This window comes from Argentina silus, assembly GCF_951799395.1.
Source record: "Argentina silus genome assembly, chromosome: Y".
Taxonomy (NCBI): domain Eukaryota; kingdom Metazoa; phylum Chordata; class Actinopteri; order Argentiniformes; family Argentinidae; genus Argentina; species Argentina silus.
This window is the reverse complement of record NC_139654.1, coordinates 43,087,139-43,109,891: the sequence shown is the minus strand read 5'-3', so window position 1 is coordinate 43,109,891 and position 22,753 is coordinate 43,087,139. Positions and strand designations below refer to the sequence as shown.

At 39.5% G+C, this 22,753-nt stretch overlaps 2 pseudogenes across 2 annotated transcripts in view; both read right to left on the bottom strand.

The window, feature by feature from the left end:
* LOC310824140 (cytochrome P450 3A27-like) overlaps positions 1-689 on the bottom strand; it is a 105,654-nt pseudogene extending 104,965 nt beyond the window's left edge. The window contains exon 1 of the transcript in view: positions 611-689. The product of the transcript in view is annotated as a cytochrome P450 3A27-like (transcript). The remainder of the gene's footprint in view (positions 1-610) is intronic.
* A 9,182-nt stretch (positions 690-9,871) lies between these two features.
* LOC310824139 (cytochrome P450 3A27-like) overlaps positions 9,872-22,753 on the bottom strand; it is a 164,257-nt pseudogene continuing 151,375 nt past the window's right edge. Inside the window, exon 8 of the transcript in view lies at positions 9,872-9,988. The product of the transcript in view is annotated as a cytochrome P450 3A27-like (transcript). The remainder of the gene's footprint in view (positions 9,989-22,753) is intronic.

Sequence of the window (22,753 nt, the reverse complement as noted above, 5' to 3'; positions counted from 1 at the left end):
CTCAGGTATACTGTGCTTCTTAGGAAAGCAAAAATGAAAGGTTTAATCTCTATCACAGAATGATATTCATACTTGCACTTCAGAGTAATATTATTGAACATTTGAAGCATATAAGAACATGTTTTCTTCATGGTCACTTTTTTTGGCCACTGAAGCCAAACTTTGGTTTACGGTATGTAACCCCAGTTCTCTGAAGATGAGTCACTTTGCATGAGCCTTGATAAGGTGGCTGGGGTGGGGTCAGCCATGCAAAGCGTGTGATTGAATAGATTTTCAGCTAATAGGGTACGCAAGGGTGCATATCCCATAGTGAGATGTCGAACCGAGTCATTAAAGTTTAACCCATTATGATAGGATAATGTTTTTATTGTCCATTAAATGTCTATAAAATGTAAAAAAATAAAAAAAAACAGACATACACAACATACTGTACTGTACACAAAAAAAGATTATAAAGATCATCTCTATCATAGAGTTGATAAACAGCAGAATTGCAAATTGGCAGTATTTTCCAAGATCAAATACTTTTTGTGGGTTTATGTATCACCCATAAGGTGTGCACATTGTATTTGTTCCCACAGAATCCATCATTTATGTTTTTCATCCTTACCCTTTGGCTCCTGCTGCATCTTTCCTGAGAGCCTAGGAGACCTGCACTGGCTGCTGGTAATTATTTTGAGGCCATCCATTATGAATGAGTGGGGGTTGGTATTCTCATGCAACTCAAAGGTCTGCCTTCAACTGAAGGTATGCTGTTGGCGTGGCACATCTGAAAAAAAAGCCCAAAAAAACAAAACATCTGGAACCAGTGCTATGGAGAGCCTGCTTTGATCAGACCTTTAGAGTGACAGCCCTGTGTGATCCTACATTGAGCTGACAGTGCAGTGCTAAGAGGGATGGATGGTTGTGGGAGAAGGCCATGGGAGAGGATGGAGGGACGAGGAGATGGAGGGTGGGGTTGGATGGATCAGAGCAGTGGGCTGGAGAGACACTGATGGATAACAGATGCCATCTGGAAACGCAAGTTTATGGACAGGAATGAAATACAAAGTGGCACCCATACTGAGTGTATAGACATCTTAAAATTATGCTGATAGGTTCTTGACTCATGTTTTATTATTGTGACGAAGACACTTAGAACCTATATAAGCACCACTAAAGGTACAAAAGAGGGATAAAGAATGGTAAATATGGTCATAGAGCGTGTGACGCAGGGCAGAGGCTAAAGGTTAGATTAAACTAATTTACTCAGACTGGAGAACAGGCTTAAGGCAGGATAGCCACAGCAAAACAAACAACTACTAACAGCACTCTGACTAGAAACAAGATTAAACTAATTTACTCAGACTGGAGAACAGGCTTAAGCCAGGATAGCCAGAGCAAAACAAACAACTACTAACAACACTCTGACTAGAAACAAGATTAAACTAATTTACTCAGACTGGAGAACAGGCTTAAGTCAGGATAGCCACAGCAAAACAAATAACTACTAACAGCACTCTGACTAGAAACAAGATTAAACTAATTTACTCAGACTGGAGAACAGGCTTCACCACTCACTCAATCCCAAACATTTAAATTGTAACCAGCTTTGTGTGGCTTGAAGAAGAAGGGTGATACGTTGTACAGTATTTAATTTTCAATGTACCAAAAATGAGATGTTCTAATCTACATAAAGGCAAAAGGGCCATTTTTAAATAGAGGATGAGCTTCTCTTAGTAATCTGCTAGAGAACCAGTTTAGGTTGTCTACCCCTTGCGATTGTAGTGTCACACACTTAGTTGTGTTTCTTTTTTCTCTTATTTGTTATTGTGAATTATAATAAAGATATATTAATGGTACTTGCTCTGTCTGCTTGTGTACTTGTCAGGATCTTTAAGAACCTGCTGTCTGGGAGGAGGAGATCTAATGGAAAAGTAATTCCCCCTGGTTGGGTGTAGAGCAACCACTCGTCTTGTGACATGTCTACTGCTCCTTCAGCCCATTTTATCAGTAAACTGCATGGTAATGAAAACATTGTACACTGTAAAAAATGTGGTGTTGAATCTACTTAAAAAAAATACAACAAATTACACACGTAATATAATATTATATATTAGATGCAATTTCCAATGTTTTTTGAGTAAAAACAGCAGTTATTTGAATTTACACAAATAAAGTAAGTCCAGGGAAATAAGAATAACCGTAAAAATGTGTTGGATTCACTGATAATTTGAATACATATTAGTTGATATAACACAAATACTTAATAAACCCAACACATTTTTACGGCTATGCTTATTTCCCTGGATTTACTTAATTTGTGTAAATTCTAAATAACTTGAAAAACATAGGAAATTACACCTACTCAATAATATTGCCTGTAACCTTGTTGCCTTATTTTTTAAAAGTAGATTCTACACCTCATTTCTACAGTATATGCACATTAAGAATACTCATTACCAGGACACCAGGAACTTTTGTCAAACAAATAAACATATATTTGCAAAGATAATGCTTTATGTTGCAATGCATTTTGTCATGTATAAAAGCAGCATTCAAGAACAAGATAAGTTTCAATAAGATTAATTACATTTAGATCTGCATGGATGAATTGTATGTATTCAACAGCATATTTAGAAATTCTGTGAACAACAAAGTGTTTTGCCTCACCCTGCGTCATTCTCCAAAATCAAGCAAGGGGTTTCTCAAAACACAATATTTTCTCCCATGCAAAAGACTAACTGTACTGAAGACAATACCAACATTTTTGCACATTAGCTTACAAAAAAAACATAACACTTTTGTACATCACTTTCTCACAACAGCTGAATTGACATTCAAATGGCAAGTTTGTCATTGTACAACATGAGTTCTGATGGTTCCTTACCCTGAAAACAGTCTATAAATAAATAAAATAACAAATCAAATACATGGTTAATATTTGTATGAATAACCAATCTAACTTGACTCTCCAAAATCAAATAAGTGCAATACACTGTTTGTGTGTGTGTGTGTGTGTGTGTGAGAGAGAGAGAGAGAGAGTGAGAGAGAGAGAGAGAGAGCTATTGGGCATAAAAGAAAAATTAAATTAACAAATCATTGAAAAAACGTGCATTAATTTTCATTAAGTATATGTTGGTTGTGTTTTTGAGTAAACTTTGAGTAAACCACTGAATAATTTTTTACATTGTATCTTTCAGCAATCCAATACACAGTATAGAACATTTTTCATAATTAAGTTTTAATCCAGAGAGACTAGAGAAGTTGTCCTAGTCCTCAATAAGACCTAGCAGTGATCTGGATTGTGGACTCAAGAAAAAGCTTGAATCATCCGCATACATTGACACATTTGTGTTCAAGCCCTGAATATCTAACCCTATGATCATATTATTGGATCTGATTTTAGTTGCTAGTATTTCGATGGCCATAACAAACAAATATGGTGACAACAAACAACCTTGTTTAACACCTCTCGACAGTTCAATACTCTCTGAGAAATATCCATTATTCATTCATTTACACCTGGGGTTGCTATACATAACTTTAACTCATTTTATAAGAGATTCTTTATAGGGCATTTATAAATAAATTCTAATTGCACTTTATCAAAGGTCTTTTTGAAATCCACTATGAAGACAAGGCCTGGTTTCTCTGATGTTTCATAATGTACTATTATTTCAAGTAATTGTCATATGTTGTATATCTCCAATGTATCTTCCATGCAAAAATCCTGTCTGATCATGATGAATAATATCTGGTAAGACTTTTGTAAAACTTTTCTGTGCGCTATACATTTTACCAGGATTTTTGCATTACAACATTGTAGGGTAAGGGGCCTCCAGTTTTTTAGATAGACTGGGTCTTTATACTAACCACAAATGTTGTTTGAACAGTCGGTATTCCAATATGGATTTAAAAAACAATGCCCTATTTGAATAATTTCCATCTAAAAACAAACTAGGGAGAGTCCGGTCTCGACCAGGTTATTCGAATAGTAGCTAGAAACACAGATGAATAGTACTGTAAATGTGATAAACTGCAGTAAATGGCAGTCCTCTCCAACTCTACAAATGTTTTGCTCACTTTGTAAAGAACTTGATTTGAAAAGTCTACTTTGATTGTTCACACTTTGTATCTGTTACATGAATTTAACCAAGTGCACCATTTTGATGAAAAATGACCTCATTTTCACTTAGTGCCTTTTATTTTATTCCCATGTCCAAAAGATATGTTTCTTCCAGTGTCTGTCGACTCTGACTACAAGAGCATCTCCCCTCAGCAGACACATGCACCACAAATAAATAGCTTAATGTCCTTTTGTTACCTAATACCATCCACCGTCCAGAGAGAGAGTAAATAATTTGGGTTTAAATCCTTTCGCTGTGAGTGAGACATTTCAGCAGACATAGTTTTGACTCAGTTAATACTACAGTCGAGAAACCATCTCACAATGTTCTGCTGGTCAGGGGTTCTCACTGGATTTTACATATCATGGTTCACATTCATTAATTTATATTGGAAAGCACTGTAAAACTCACTCTTTAATACTGTACAAATCTAGTAACATTCCTGATTAGATGGTACTGTACATGCCTGATCAATCTCAACAGTTTCATTTTCATCAAGAGCCTTGTAATGGATTTAAATAAAGATTTCCCATGCAGCTTGGCCTTTCTTATGCAGTACACTCTGTTATTAAGGGGTCAGGGAACACTGAAACCATTCATAAGCCAACATTTAAACTATATGTGCGTATCCTTAAAGTATATATGCAATGCTTCTATTTCCCCTCCAAAATGTATCTAAATAAAATGGCAATATGAGTGATACAGTAGCAGCTTTTGTTCACACATATTTTTCCTCTGGCCACTAATGCCAGGATTGCGGGGGCGTGGCCTGGTTCAAAGCTGTTGAAGTTAGCTAGCTGTTGAAGTTGTTGTTCAACAGTTGTTGAAGCTACATAACTCAAATCCTATTTTTTCCCATATCCGATCAAAACTGATTGTCTCCCTGCAGTCTGGACAGGCAAAGAAATATTTAAAACCACACAAATCTGATTCCTGGCCATGCAACTGAACGGTCTAATCCAAATTTATTTGCTCTTCTTATAACTGGGAAACTTCCATGACAGGCACTGCTGTCATCCACAACTTCTGAGTTAGAGGAAGCACGATCACCTCCAACCAACGGTACACTGCGCAGGGTCCTGTCGTTATTATGGCAACTAGCATAGCCATGTCAGCTTAAGACTAAACTGTCTAAATGTACACAAATCCAATTTGTAAACATTGTTTGAACAGTCAGTATTCCAATATGGATTTGCAAAACCATGCCCTATTTGACTAGTTTCTATAAACAACTATAAACCAGACACAAACTACACTGCTTATAACATTAGCAATATGATGATCCGATGCAAAAGCAAGATGCCATTTGATAGGTAACACCTTGAATTTTGTATGGATATGCTCAGATCATAGTTAAGAATAGCATACTACACATGACAAGGAGATAAATTAATCAATAATCAAATTGATTGGGACATTCCGGCTTAAGAGGTTAAGGCCTGTAGTGTGAACACAAATTTAGAGTATCTACTGTAACAAGTAACCCTACATCTACATGTATCATGCTAGCCAGCAAGATACCGTACCCAGTAAATCTAGTCTTGAAAAAATCAGAGACGTTTTATTAAATCAACGCTGAGGTGGCATCAGCATGCATTTCCAAACCGCAATGCATTTCCAAACCATTCTTTTGAGATGCAAGTTTGGTTATATTTTTTACTTTCACTATTTCTCACATTTATGCTATAGCAGCAAATACAAGAGAGGGATGAAATTAACAACATGTTTTAAGTATGATTTGTTGGAATACAAGCTTATAAAACCATAGTTCTCAGTGCACAGATACTTTAATTTACTATATCCATGATATGAGACCTGTCATTGTCAGTCATTACGTTTTATAATGCTAACATGTATAACACAGTTCTCTGTTATGAATATGAGCAACAGGTTTCTACAATATGGTTTGTATACTGTATGATGTGTATGCAGCTCACATCAACTGAGAACTAATCCAACTAATCCGAGTACTCATTATCAATATATTTTGACTGAATAGTTGACAAAAATATACCCAAATGCCATTGTTTAATAACTCATAATGATAAAACATAGATGGAGAAGACCATGTGCTAAATAGCCTGCAAGGCTGAATCCAACAAAGCAATGGGTGGTATTGTCTGTTGTCATGAGAACACACTGCAGGGTAGAACAGAATGAAAAAGTCACCTGCCTTAGTTAGTGGAGATGGGAGGGCTGCATGTGGATGTAACCAAGATTAATTGGATTTCTGTGCTCATTTGAAGATACGACACTGTCATGCAGAGTTATGAGCCTTTCTCTGATGCCATGGCCATTAAAACTCCCTTTGAATACTGTGGTGGTGTTGTCTAGAAACTGTGGCTGTTGGCTAGAATGGGTGTTAGGAGAAGGTAAAGATCATTGATTTAAGTGAAACTTGGTCCTGTAATAGGTTGTGGAAGGTTGTTGGTCCTTCAATTCTAAGCTGATGGGTTTTCCATCCTTTCATTCTCTTGTAATGGATGTTTTTCATTCTCTAGGGGCAGTTGACCAGCAGGAGCCAAGCAAATTGCCCACTGTCCCACTCATCAGATTTTCTCATTACTCTGAGGCTCTGGGTGCCATGGTTACACCCATCAGATCCCCTTCACCCAAAATAAAAGTTCTCTTCATACACCCAGTTTGTGTCACCACTGCCAGTGCCTCTGGTGGCTTTAAGGACAGCGGGTCATGCTGAGCCTCTAATAACATCAAGCATTCAAACGTACTGAAATGTGCTGTGCCTGGAGATAGCCAAGCTCCTAAAGGTCTTGGCCAATGAGTGTTCAATCCCTCTGATAACGGTAATCTAAACAGACCATTGCCGCTGGTGCAAATAAACAATTAACCTCGGCAGTCAAGCACAAGCACGACCCTCCCCATCTGTTCTCTGAGAATACAGAGAGCATTAGTAGACTATTGCTGTTATCACACACCCATCATGACATTCTCTCTGACCTAACTTTCTCTCCCCTTCGAAAGCATGAAAAGCACTATCATAATTGCGAATTACACTGACCCATCATAATAACCCATTCTCCTCAGTAGTGTACTGTGGTTTACTACTTGACCTGAGTCTAGGAGGGCAATGAGATTGTCTGCAGCCCCATTATAGCTAAGATCAGTTCATGAATGAGGGCCAAATCATAACCTATTGCATCAATCATTTCACATCAATCCTCCATTTAAGTCAACAGTAGACTTGCATTATTCACTGATAAGTTACTAGTGCCTAGTTCAGCTCCCAATGGGTACTTATGAATGGAAGAGCAATCGAAGCAATTATGGTGAAATACAGCACACAGTATGAACTCTGAATTACATTATCTATCAAGTTCAAATAATTTCATTGCAGTTGCCTCAAAGGCATAATTTGAATCCTTAACCACACATTAAACATCTGCATACTTTGCACATGGACGATCCCAAGTGGCACGGTCACCGGCAGACTAGCTAGAGCATCAGTGAACAGACAGGTGGATTAGAATAGAGGACTATTACTGATGAGACCTCTGTATATAACAAAAAGTAGTGATCCATAATCCAACTATTTAAAGTTGTCTGATCTTTATACAGTAGTAATTTCCCAATATTTGGAACCACAATAAATTGTGAGTTACAATTGAGTAGTTAATATGGTTGATGTGAGCATTTCATAATTCCACCGAAAAAACGTCCAACAAAAAGCTGTGTTTGTATTGAGCCTTAAAAATAGCTGGGAGGTGGAGTGATGCTGATCCAAAAGAGTTGGCTGGTGATGAAGATAGTGACCCCAATGGATAGAAGTCTGCTCTGACACTGGCTCTATATTGTAGATACCTCTAGGTCTGTTAAAGCCATGGGAGCACACAAAGTTCATTAGAGATCTTTGGCCCATAATCCTGATTGATATCACACGGTGATCCTAAGCATTTTTTTTTTTTCTTTTGGTTTACGTCTATCATGCATGCATTCTTTACATTGCACATTATTCTAATTCCACGGCCAGGTGCAGTGTACAGGTTGCTGTCAATTCGTGTCATATTGGCCCCAGCAGCAGGAAATTCTCTGTTGACAAAGTAGGCCGAGCTGCAGAAATGATGGGACAGGGAGGAAATTTCTTTGAAATGGCTGCCAGGGTAATTAGTTCCTTATTGAATTATGCATCAGCAGAAGTGTCAGGCAGCGTTTCATCTGCAGAAGTTTGTCTGGTGGGAATCCTGGCACCAGGGGCAGGTAGAGTGGGAGGCTGCAGGGCAGGCACCTGTAGGGCCTGGCAATAACCAATCCCAGCTGTAGCCATACCGTATGGTCAAATCCAGATTACATGGACCCCTCAGTTTTTAGTGTGATACACAAAGTCCTCACTTGAGCATGCAAGTCAAATGTCAGGTTTATAATTTTCACTTTACAGTATTTTAATGTGGGTTGAATGAGTGTTCTTTGTTTATTAAAATGTTAAAAACTTAACAAGTCATGTTTTATTTTGTTTGTTTTACTGATTACCCGATTCTGTCATGGTGAATGTGCTCTCTGCAAGTGACAGAGATGCCATTGTCTGCTCTTTTCCATCCACCCTTTACATTTTGGAGTATCAGGATGCCATTGCCAAATATTTTTAAACATTTCAACACTTATGAACCACATTACTCATTTATAATCCTCTTCATATTGTTTAATTTCATATGGTTTTCCATATTTTTTCAAATTTGTTTCCAGCACACTCACTACTGGATGTTTACAGTAGAATCATCTGACATACTTGGCATTGTGCAGTACCAGTGTCTCTTAGCAGCCCACGAATGAGTCTGCCGAAGAGTAGTGATCGAATGGGATAACCTCAGTACCCAAGGACTAGAATTTCTATTAGCTCTGTTCTCTGAAGAGAAGTGTTTCAGTCACTGTCTGTTGGGTCTTTCCCTGAAAGCCATAAACCTCAGTAAGTATAAGTATATACAGAGCCTGCACATCCCACCATTATCTCATTCTTCATTATATGCTCTGTTGCAAAAACTACAATACGCCCTTGTTGCAGTTGTCCATTAGTGTTTTTTACCCCATTGAAGTAGCAGCCCTTTTGGTGTTTATTGAGTTGCAGTGACCTTTAGTCTAAAATATTAGTAATTGTGTGCTTGTTAGTTAGTAATTAGTAATTGTGTGCTTGTGACTTCTTCCTTGGTTTCAGTGGAGGCTGGTGCCGTTCAAGATTACATTAAGGTTAATCACTGACGTTCCACAGTGGCTACCCGTCTACTGGGGTATGGAAGTGGGGGGTTTCATGTGTTTGGGGTGTCATTATTAACATAGTTAGCTGTTAATACCACCAAACAATGGTGTTGCAATTAAAATACACTAATTGTATTGAAACAAGTAATGCTAGCTGGCCAAATAAACACACAAATAAATTGTCGCATCATGTATCTAAGTCAGAACGGGCGCGTCATAATGGCTTCAACAGCAGGAAAAGTGCTCAATTTAATCTTTTGACAGATTGGACAATGTCTCATGATTATTTTCAGCCCATACGTGCTGCAGAGCATGCAAGGTAAGTTGAAAAACGTAATTCATTGTACCTACAAGTATTTCCATTTGCAATGTTGCATGGGAAAACGAAGTAACAGAAGCAACAATTTGTTTGTCAGCTAGTATTTAACTGGTTTTGGCAACAAAGCGAAGCCCTTTTTTTTTTTTAAGCCCATTTTTGAAAGTAGCCAGTGTTGGGGCTGATCCTAGATCTATGTGTAACATAATAACTGAGAGACCTGCAGCAGGGCAGGTCCTCATCACTGGCTGTCTGCTTTGAGCTGGTTGTCGTTGGACTCCTGGCAGCGGGACAGCAGCTTGAGTTTGATGGGCCGTATGGGCATCAGAGTGTTCTGTAGGTCCATCTCAATGGGGATCTGGTGAGAGTTGACACACAGTTAAAGTATGAAGGAACGAGTAAAACAGATGTCAGCGTTACACTATGAATGTTACCTAACACAGTGTCACTGTTACGTTCGGGTAGCATTGCACTATAAATTCAAATAAACTCAAACTCCTGGACAACCTCTCTTGGGTCGACATACATTAAAATGGCCCTATGAAGTCTCGAGGGAGTTTTGCAGAAATACAAATAGCTTTTTTTTAAATCTCACACTTCCATCATTTAGTAGGTAGCCTATACTGAGGATGATTGGCGCCTAGTACTGAAAAATGCAATCTGGGAAATTAAATGGGGAGTACATACTCATGCAGTACGCAAGTACAGAATTGTAGTATGGGGGTTCAAACCCGGGTCTCCCATGTGGAAGACACAAACGCTACTATTAAGCCAAGAGGACATCCTCAAGGTCTGAGGGCGACACTTCAGTTTACATGTCTCAGGCAGGGCTACCACATCACGCGAGTGTGATTCCAAAATCACCTCTGCTACATATAGAAACGCAACAAAGTCATAGGTACAAAATTATATTTACAATCATTGTATCATTATTTTGTCTCACTTCTGTCTCTTTGCAGACGGTGAAGTTGAACCTCTGTAGAATCTCCACCATCGCCAGTTTCAACAATACCAGAGCGAATCGCATCCTGATACAGTTCCGTGGGCCCAACCCGAACGGCATGTCGGTGTATGGGTCGATGCTCTCCTTGTTCTCCTTACTGAACCTACACTCGGAGAGTTCAGAGGAGGAGGGGTTAAAGAACATATCAATTAAATCACAGTAATATGATGGTTATACATGGTTGAAGAAACCTGTTTGTGTTTGGTCGTCGCATTTAGGTTTGTTTTATGGTTGTTTGTGGAACACTGCTCTTATCGTTGCTGTTGTGATTGATATTGTGGTTGTGGTTAAGATGTGGCCCATTACCTCTCTGGTTTGAACTCCTCTGGGTCTTCCCACACATCGGGGTCACGGTGCAAGGTCCAGATGGGTAACATGACAACCATACCCTTGGGGATGGTGATGCCGCTGATCTCAACAGATTTCTTGGCGACTCTTTCAAGTCGATGGGGTACAACCTGAGAGACTCGTTGATCACGCTGTCTAGATAGTCCATCTGCATCAGAGCCTCGTACTGGATAGGAGCCTGAACAGGGATATTACACTCACATGAGCACTAGTGATTGGTCGTTCACGTAGCCGTAGCCCAGAACTAACTCTTTTTCGTCGCAAATCTGAAGAGCTGTTAGTTTTTTGTGTTCTTTTTTTGGGAAATGAACACAGTACTGTACTTATTCTAATCTGCATAGCCTAATTTCATGACACCCGCATACAGAACGCCATTACTTTCAATGTACGTGTGTAATAGAGACTTGCTTTTTTGTTGTACATGAATAAACAAAAAAATCGCTAAATAATGTTATCTTGATAGTTAGAAGAAAATACATTTAGATTCCACTGAACAATGTAAATGATAGATGTACACAAGGATCAATCAGAAGTCAAAATGCCACTAAACTGGGCTGCTTTTAGTGGATTGACTGCTTGGAATACTGAATGTGCTATAGTCTATTATTTCCTATCACAGTCGACAGACTACAAGAAAACTGTCAGGTGGTTCAAATGTGAATAACTTGGTATCCATTCCATTAACTGTGGCCGGGCAGCACCGAACAGCCCAGAGAACATTACCATGGTGCTTTTGAATATTAGGTCCCTATCTGGCAAAACCTTTATTGATCTTATCTCAGAGCGAAAGCTGCACTGTAATGTTTTTATCTGAAACCTGGCTAAACATGAATGCATGTCAGTCTATTAGAAGTGGGGAAAAAATATATTTTCGCTCTATTATTTATCTAGCCATGTCGCTGAGCAGATGAGAATTTCATGATGAATATGAATATGAATAGTACACCATCAACAGCTTCCTCTTGTGATAATGATTTAGTAACCAGCTTCAACACCAAACTAAGGGCAACTATCGACTCTGTAGCACCAGTCAAACTGAAAAAGGCTGTGGCCAAATTTAAAAGAATTTGCAGAAAGTCTGAGCGGACAAAAACTGCAGGTCCACCTTGATATTCTTCGAGAGCATCTTTCTGCTTTTAATAAGGCAATAAAAAAACGCCAAGACAGACGGGATCATTTCTCAAAATTGATAATGAATCATAACAACTCAAACAGTGCTCTTTTCAACGATTGACAGCCTTATAAATCCCGCCCACAAGACACCTGGTGATCTGCTCTCCACCTACATGTGAGGAATTTGCAACATACTTCTGAGATAAGAGAACCAATATTAGGTGAGGAGAAGATGTGTTTGATGACTTGTTACCCCACCTTCCACCACATGGAAGCACTATGAACTCTTTTGCAGTGGTCTTACAGAAATGCTCAGCAAAGTGGGGGTCTGTTCATCTGCACCTAAAACTACCATGGTGAAACCCCTCCTGAAGAAAAGTAACTTAGACTCTTCAGTCCTTAGCGATTTTAGGCCAATCTCCAACCTTCCCTTTTTAAGCAAAAAAATAATAATTCTTGAAAAAAAGGTGTTCAAACTGTTAAATAATCTCCTTCTTCCCAACTGTACCTTTGACATGTTCCAATCTGGCTTTTGTGCCAATCATAGCACTGAGATAGCACTATGTTGTTAAGTTATTAACTAGGTTCTTAATGACCTTAGAATTAATTAATTAATGCTGATGCCAAAATGCTCTTTGTCCTTGTCCTGGTCAAACTGTCTGCACACACACAGTAACACTAAGCACCAGGCAAAAAAACAAGGTGTTACCATTGTTGTGTATTGCACTTTCACAACATACATCAAATGAACACCGGAGTAAAGTTAACAAAAGTCTTTACTGGATTTTTCTATGAGCATGTTACATTACATTGGTTACTCTGCCGAAGGTCAACTGCTCTAGCTTACTGTATCAATGCGCCGCTCAGTACTACCTCAAAGGTACATGCGCATAACATAAAAGTAGTCCCATCAACTTTAACTATGAACATAACAACCATTGACTCAGATCTTAATTTTGAAACCCATATCAAGAATGTGACTAAAACATATTTGTATCACTTAAAGAAGAGTAAGTAAGTTTGCCGGAAATCTGCCATCGTGGAGAAATTCTGTCTGAAGTTGTCCAAACAACAACATCCTCCCTAATAATAATATATCCCCCCGAAATGAACTTGCAGTGTTGGACATTAGCTGTTGTGTTTCTGCATGCGCACACAATTGGGAGAGGCAGCCACCAGAGAAAGGTCAGTCTACTCCCCTAGAACACCCCTGGCACTCACAACATGTTTATATGCAAACCGAATGTCAGGTAGGACACTGCATTTTAAAAAGCGTGTTTTCCGAACCAAAACAGCGTTCGTAAATGAAATATTTATTCATAAGGGATTTATTATAAGGGATCTTGTTCCCTGATCGCTACCGATTAAAGATAGTCATTACAACCGTTAGGAAGCTTTTAGAAAGCTTGAATATTACATGGACCTTTACAGAACACAGCTGTAAAGGTGCAACCTTTCCTCTCCCAGGCTGACACTGAGAGACGAATGCATGCTTGTATTACTAGCAGCCTTGATTACTGTAACACTCTCCTGTCTGGTCGACCAAAGAAAGCTCTTGGCAAATGTTACAGAATGCAGCAGCACGAGTCAGATGGAGAGCACATATCATACAAGTCTCTGCACTGATAACCTGTTAGTTTTATAATTTATTTTAAGATAATTGTATTAGTTTAGAAATCACTCTATGGTCACGCACACCACTGCATGTCAGACATGCTTTTAAGGTATATACCCTGTAGATCCCTCAGGTCCTCAGGTACTGGCCTTTTAACTATTCTGAAGATTCCAACAACACCTATCTACTTCCTGTTTCAAATGAATAGCACTGGGCAGAAGTCTGCACAGGGATGCTACAGACACATTAGCATACTGCAAAATACTGTCACCTATCTAACCATCTGTTCCAAAGCAATAGTAATAGATACTGTAGGAGTCTGCAGTGCACAGGGGTTACACACTCATCAGTACCCTCTAAAATACTGTCACTATCATATTTCCTGTTCCACATGAATAGTACTATATAGGAGTCTGCAGAGGGGTTACCTTGTTGGGAAACACAGTGTCTATCTCCTCCTGCAGCTTGGTCATGATGTGAGGGCTGGTTGCCAGATTGTAGGCCAGGAAGGACAGAGAGCTACTGGTGGTCTCATAGAGTGTTTCCACAGTGTATGTCAGTCTAATCAATGAAATCGATAGCTTCATTTATTGAGCACAAAATGATTTAGACTGAAAGCTATATGGGGGCAGTTGTACCGACTGTGAGGAACAGTGGGCTGAAGATGTCAAACTTGAGCATTTTCTTGATGTTGGTCACAAAGGGGTCAGAGGGGTTGTGGAGGGAGTCGATGTCGACACTGAATGAAGTGCTGACGACCACATCCATACTGTATGGTCCAATGAACCTGGAACACAACCACACAGTCTTTGACCACCAGAACCACAACCACAAAATTAAAGGGGGAGTTCACTGAAATTACAAATTCACCTTATCTTCTCGGAGAGAAATCCTCACTCTTTTAGTTCAATGGGCTCTTCGTTATCGGCCGTCTTCTTCAGATTGCTGACCAAATTACCAGAGTGCTGCTTCATGATCCCGAACATCTGAGTTGGGAAGGATACATGGAAAAATATGATGATTGATACATGGATTAATATGTGCAAAACATGGGTTAATATCATGTTTGAAACAGGAATTATTTTAATGTTTATATAGCCTGAGAATATACATTCATACAGGATACATTATGTATATAGTCAAGGAATAAGTGACTCCAAAGATGAACTATTATTCTATACTCTGTCATCTGACCACTGAACTTATCTAAGATAAGATTAAATATACTTTATTGTCCCGGATGGAAATTTGTCTTGGACAATTAAAGTTGCTGCTTCACACAACAACAAACAACAATGAATACACACTATACACATAGTACAAATCACATAAACACACACACACACACACGTCAGAGTTGTTAGTCATTCATTTATTTGTGTTGTTGGAATGAATAAAAGAAGGAGAGGAGAGATGGGACTGTACCTCTTTGATCCGCCCACTGGTGAAGGAGGGAGACAGGACACTGCGGATCCGTCTCCATGTATCATCCTCAGCGATAAACACGGCGTCATACAGAGGCCCGTTGAGATAGAAATTCTAGAAAAATAACAATGATTATATACTGCAAAATTAACCGAATATTAATAATGCTATAATAACAATGATATTATCTATTTAATAAACCCTTATGTTTTTTTCCCCATACAACAACTTCAATTTAGCATTACCCTCCTGTTAGTGAAAAGGGAGTAGCATTCCTTGATGAGGATGGTTTTGATCATGGCTGTGTCCATGATACACAGGACGGGCTGACGGCCATCATAGATCCTACAGACCAGCAAAAACAAAGATAGTTAGATATACACTCACCCAACACTTTATTAGGAACACTATACTAATCCTGGGTAGAGCCTCCCTTTGCTCTCAAAACAGCCTCAATTCTTCGTGACATTGATTCCTTTGAGATTCTGGTCCATGATGACATGATTGCATCACGCAATTCCTGCACATTTTTCAGGTGCACTTTCAAGATGTGAATCTCCCGTTCTGCCACATCCCAAAGGTGTTCTATTGGATTCAGATCCGGTGACAAGGAAGGCCACTGAAGAACACTGAACTCATTGTCATGTTCATGAAACCAGTTTAAGACGACTTTTGCTTTGTGACATGGTGCATTATCATGCTGGAAGTAGCCATTAGAAGGTGGGTAAATTGTGGCCATGAAGGGATGCACATGGTCAGCAACAATACTTAAATAGGCTGTGGCATTCAAGCAAATATACCGTAGATAGAGACAGACAGACCCATCACAGATCCTGCACTCTTTGAAAAAGTGCTACCTAGAACCAAAAAGGATTCTTCTTCCACTGTCCCTTTGAAGAAACCTTTTGGGTGCCATGTAGAACCCTTTCCACAGAAGGTTATACAGTACCGTGCGTAAGTAATGGGACAGTGAAGCATTTTTTCTTCTGTTTGGATTTGAAATAAAAACGTAGAGATTTTTATTTTTTATTTGATGTACATATTGGTTTATCATTCAGAAATTACAACACTTTTATGCATAATCCCCCTATTTCAGGCTACACAAAAGTGATAGGACAATTGGCTTGACAAGTGTGTTCGTCAGGTGTGTTCCGTCACATAATTTGTGCAGTCTGCTATTGATGTCTTGTCAACATGAGGACCAAAGAGATGTTATTGAAAGTCAGGGAAGCCATTATGATGCTGAAATATCAGAAAAAAAATAAACATAGTCAAAACCTTAAACCTACCAAAATCAACAGTTTGGAACTTCATTTCACTTCATTAAAAGGAAAGAAAGCACTGGTGAGCTCAGAAATTGCAAATTACTTAGTAGGCCAAGGAAGACTTCCAGTGGATAACCAAAGAATGCTCACCATAATTGAGAATCATTTATTTACATCTTGTCAGTCCAAGTACAAGTAAATGGCTCCAAACTCATTGGACGGCATTTCATCATACAGCAGGACAATGACCCAAAACATACTGCCATAGGAACTAGGGAATTTTTCAGAGCCAAAAAGTGGAAAGTTGTTGACTGGCCAAGTCAGTCTCCAGATTTAAATCCTATAGAACATGCATTTCATTTGCTCAAGAGGAGACTTAGGGCAAAACATCCTAAAAAAACAACAACAGTCACTGCAACATAGGTCTGGCAGAGCATTACCAGAGAAGATACCCAGCGGGGTCACAGTGGGTCACAGACTTTTGCACTTTTGCATACAAAGGATTGGGGACCAAATACTAAACATGAGTGCTTAATTTAGACATTTGATAATGCAAAAGAAGGAAAAATGCTTGGGCACCAAAATGGCTAGAGCCAGCCCTGATTAACAGAACCTTTATCGAGCGCACAACATCACATTAATGCCCATAGGAAGAATGAGAATAGAGTATCAACAAAATAACCAATTTAACACAATTTAAAACAACATACGTCTGTAAGTTTTAACCATACGTTAACGTGCGTCAAGGACAACGCGGGAGAATGATGCCCGTGATGGGCCTAACCCAAAACTCAAAGAATATCTCGCTGTCCCTCTCCTTAAATATCATTCCCAACAAAGGACAAGGTGTGAGATACATTACAATAGCAAAGGAATTGACAAATGGTGAAAGCTGAAAAATCTGAAACATAGTCAAAACCTTAGACTTGCCAAAATCAAGCACTGATGAGCTCAGCCATTGCAAATGGCTGAGGCTTCACTGCAAGATGCAAACCACTCGTTATTCTTAAAAAGGATAGTCAGGTTACAGTTTGCTAAGAAGTACCTAAAAAGCCTGCAGAGGTGTGGAAAAAAGTCTTGTGAACAGATAAGATGAATATTATCAGAGTGATTGCAAGAGGAAAGTTTGGAGAAAAAAGGATCTGCCCAAGGTTTACAGCATACCATCTCATCTGTGAAACATGGTGGAGGGGATGCTATGGTTTGGGCATGTATAGCTGCCACTAGAACTTGCTAACTTATCATAATTGATGATGTTACTGCTGACAGCAGCAGCAGAATGTATTCTGAAGTGTACAGAAATATCTTGTCTGGTCGAGTAAAAGCAATGCTTCCAAATTCATTGGATGGCGCTTCATCATACAGTAAGACAATGACCCAAAACATACTGCCATTGGAGCTAGGGAGATTTTCAGGGCGAAAAAGTGGAAAGTTCTTGACTGGCCATGTCAATGTTTGGATTTAAATCCTATTGAACATTCATTTCATTTTCTGATGGTAAGATTTTGGGCAAAAAGACCTCAAAAACTGAAGATGGCTGGCCTGGCAGAATATCACCAGAGAAGATACCCAGCACCTGGTGGGGTCAATGGGTCCCAGACGGTTATTGCATACAAAGTATTGTCGATCAAATACTAAATATGAGTGCATAATTTCAACCATGTATACCAATACTAGACAAAAGAAAAGAAAAGAATCTAGCAAAAGCAAACTATGTTCTGACAGGGTTTGACTCATCTAATACGACATCAGATCTGGATAGGTTCCTTGATTTCCTCTGAAAGGTGACATAGGCATGAAAACATGTACACAACATCAAGAAGAAACCATTGATTAAAGCCAAATCAATTGACAGAGGCATGGCAGAAAATGTGTGTTGTCTCTTTAAAAGAAATGTTAAAAATCTCTTTGTTTTCCCTGAATGAAACAAAGCACAGGTGTTTAAAAGGCCAGCCCTACCCCTGATTACAATGATCCACACATGGAGACAGCCAAAGCAACATAGATCAATAAGACATCGCACATGTCACACCAGAATGTGTGTTGGCAAGAGTGTGCCCTTATAGCCAGGATCCACTCACCACCTCTCTGGTCACATCTCCCTGATGTTGGTTATGAAGAACTTTATCAAACGTTTGGATTTGAAATTAAGCAATTACTACAAGGTTAAAGTAGAGATTCTCAGCTTTTATTTGATGGTATTTGTATACACATTGGTTTCACCATTTAGAAATTACCCCACTTTTTATGCATAATCCCCCTATTTCAGTGTACCCAAAAGTAACGGGACAGACTTATCAAATGTCCAAATGAAGCAGTCATGTTTAGTATTTAGTGGACAATCCACTAGTATTTAGTGGACAATCCACTAGTATTTAGTGGACAATAACTGCCTGAAGTCTGCAACCCACTAACCCCACCAGACGCTGGGCATCTTCTTTGGTGATGCTCTGCTAGGCCTGTACTGCAGCCATCTTTAGTTGTTGTTTGTTTTGAGGTCTTTTTGCCTAAATTCTTATCATTAGGGAAATGTAATGCATGTTCAATTGAATTTTAATCTGAAGATTGACTTGGCCAATCAAGATCTTTCCACTAGTTGCTATGGCAGTGTTTTGGGTCATTGTTTTATTGTATGGTGTGGCTCCATCCAATGCATTTGGAGGCATTTGCTTGCACTCAAGCAGACAAGATGTTTCTGTGCACTTCAGAATACATTCTGCTGCTGCCGTCAGCAGGTACAATCATCAATTAAGACAAGTTAGCAAGTTCTAATGGCAACTATACATGCCCACACCTAACACCCCCTGCACCATGTTTCACAGATGAGGTGGTATGCTGTAAATCTTGGGCAGATCCTTTTTTCTCCAAACTTTTGTCACTCTAGTCCATGATAATATTCATCTTATCTGTCCACAATACCTTTTACGAGACCTCTGCAGGCTTTTTAGGTACTCTTTTTTAGCAAACTGTGACCATCCTTTTTGATGATAACTAGTGGTTTTTGATGATAAATGTGTCTTCCTCTTAGTTATAAACAAACCAGAATTAAATGCATAGGTCTATGTATGGATGGATGGATGGATGTTCTCATTGGAACAGCTGGAAGACTTTCTCTGCATCCCCGAAAAAACACATGTACGCAAGCACGCACAAACACACGCACGCACGCACGCACACACACACACACACACACAGGCATGTTTAAGTTATGCGTAGCCCATGTTTATTAGTTGACTTAGTTGTGGGGTTAGTTTAGATACAGTGCACGATGCAACAAACAGGTACAATATCAGCACACCTCAGCATTGCTACACCCACGTGCTACCACAGGGAACTGGTACCCGCATAGTTAGATATGGTGCTAGTCCCACACCAGAGAGAACTGGTATGTTCCAATTCATTATACGAGGTAACTAGCTAGTAAATTATGAATTACTAGAAAGTGCTCAGTAGTCCTAGGGCTACAAACACAAGCTGACCAACCCTCCTGCAAACAGGGTGCTAATATTTCTCAATATTACCTTGTCAAAGCTAGCCAAGGTTCTCAGCTGTCCGGAAACAACAAGTAACTTAGTTAGCCGTCCGTCCCAAGTGCTAGCTGTAGCCTACACATGTGACCTTGCAAGTTCTAATAATAACCTGAGGAATTATCGTCGAGCTGGGGTCCAACAATAACAAAGAATTGAGAGCTCACAGGTTAGCTTGCTAGCTCAGAGAGTTAACAGGTGCTCAGAAGATGAAAATCGTCGTTGAGCTGAACCGTAGGATTCTATCAGAGACAATCTAACGCCCCGTGAGAATCATAGGCTGAGGTGTAGCCAGCTACAACAACACAACTACAGTACACTTTTCAACCTAATGCCTCATGAGAATCATAGGCTGAGGTGTAGCCAGCTACAACAACACAACTACAGTACACTTTTCAACCTAACGCCCGGTGAGAATCATAGGCTGAGGTGTACCCAGCTACAACAACACAACTACAGTACACTTCAGACAGTCAGAGAGTGAAGAGTGGAAAGGATGAAATGGTGCGCTTGTAGCATCCCTTTATTGGGACAGGTGATAGGCGTTGCTATCACTTGCAAGTGTGTACGAGGTGTGATTCTGTGAATCAAGATGTAAATACAGTGCTCTCTGAAAGTATTCAGACCCCTTCACTTTTTCCACATTTTGTGATGTTACAGCCTTTTTCCTCATCAATCTACACACAATACCCCATAATGACAAAGCAAAAACAGGTTTTTAGAAATTGTTGCTAATTTATTCAAAATAAAAAACTGAAATATCACCTTTACATAAATATTCAGACCCTTTACATTTTTTGTTGAAGCACCTTTGTCATTATTGCGTATTGTGTGTAGATTAATGAGGAAAAAAAATAATTTCATCTATTTTTTAATAAGGCTGTAACATAACATAATACGGAAAAAGTGAAGGGGTCTGAATACTTTCAGAATGCACTGTATGTGCATGTTATAGTCCCATTGTGTGATTGGTGTGTGTTCTGTTTTCTGGCACAGGCCTTAACTGATCCAACAAGTTCACCAATCATCAATGGTGTGATATGAAGTTGATGGATTTTAATGTTACATGCTACACCAGTGCGTGTGTAAAGTGTTGACATTGCGCGGCTGCTGCAGCAGCAACGCAAAATGATTCTTGGAGTGCTTGGAAATGGTATCAATGCTTTTTGGACGCTTAAAAACATATTCAATTAGTTTCATAGTATGGTAAAGTAATAGAAACATAGATTACAGAAATACATACAATAGTGGTACCTGTATGAAAAACAAAGTGATTGTCCTCGTTTATATTTGGAGGTAGAGGACAAACCCCAACTCTAAGATATTCAGACTTGACAAGACTCTCAACATAAAACAATGTACAGAATCCATAAATTAGAAGTTCCTTGCAGAAACAGACTGGGAGGCTATTTCTTCTGCATCCACACGTGCAACTGGTCACGTTTCTGGTGTAAGAGTAAATACTGCCATCTAGGGTTTAGAGATGGTTAACAGGAAATGGATACATTATTTTACAGATGTACTTTAGGCCTACGTTTGAGTAATTTAGCAGAAGCTCTTATCCAGAGATACTTAAAATAAATAGCTACATTCATCTTCAGCTACATACATCACGGTCATCACAAGTAAGACTTTCTATAATAATAAATGCCACAAGCAGTCACAGTGGTAGAGAAAGGAAGTCAATTTAATTTAATGTTCAACTTAATTTATTGAACTTAAGACAACTATATAAATTGATTTGCTATGTATCCCTAAATAGCGGCCAATTGTGTTGAGGTTTCCAGGCTAACGGTGTCGGCATGTGCAGTCCCCTGTCTTATCTCTGCACCCCCACACGCTCTCAGCCAGGGCCACATCAACAAGGCTTTTGACAGAAAGGCTCGTCCCCTGGTTTGCCTGATTGTGTACCAGCTGAGCCATCAGAGGAGTCGCTCTCAACGAGAACATGAGGGTTGTGGCATATCTGGAGCCATCGTTCATCTGAAATTAAAAAAGTAACATCAGAGGGGAGTGCAAGGTGAGACAAGAATTGGACAAATTCAACTGAGAGTTGAAGGTCATGGACTAAATGCTATAGTAAAACTAGCAACAATCACCTTCATCTACTTAGTCTATAGGTTCTCTACCATCTCTCTAATCGTCACCATGCTCACCTTCTTCAATGTCTCCCTCTCCTGTTCTAGCTTCTCTTTTTCCAGACTCTGTTTCGCTCTTTCTTCAGCCACCATCACCAGGGCCTCTCTCCTCTTGACTGCCTCCATTTCTTTTTCCATCTGTTTCTTGGCCTTGAGAAATGTCTCCTTCTCCTTCCACATCCCAAGCATTTCTTGCTCCACCTTCTGCCCGTCTCTTTTGATTTTCATCCACTCCTTCTTTATCATTTGCAACTCTGCTCCGACCTTCTCTGTCTTTCTAAGCATCTCCTTTGAGGTCTCCTTCTCCTGCTCTTCCTTCTCTTTTTCCTTGCTCAGTTTAAGTCTTTCTTCGGCCTCCATCACCAGGGCCTCTCTCCTCTTGACTGCCACCATATTTTTCTCCATCTCTTTCTCCATCTGTTTCTTGGCCTTGAGAAATGTCTCCTTCTCCTTCCACATCCTGAGCATTTCTTGCTCCACCTTCTGTCCGTCTCTTTGGATTTTCACGCTCTCCTTCCTCATCATATTTAACTCTGCCTCTGCCTTCTCAGCCTTTCTAAGTATCTCCTTTGAGGACTCCTTCTCTTTCTCAATCTCCATCATGAGGATCTTGATCCCACTGTCCATCTCCTCCCTCTCCCTATTGAACTCATTCCTGTCCTCCTGCAGTCTTTCTGCCTTTCTGGCCA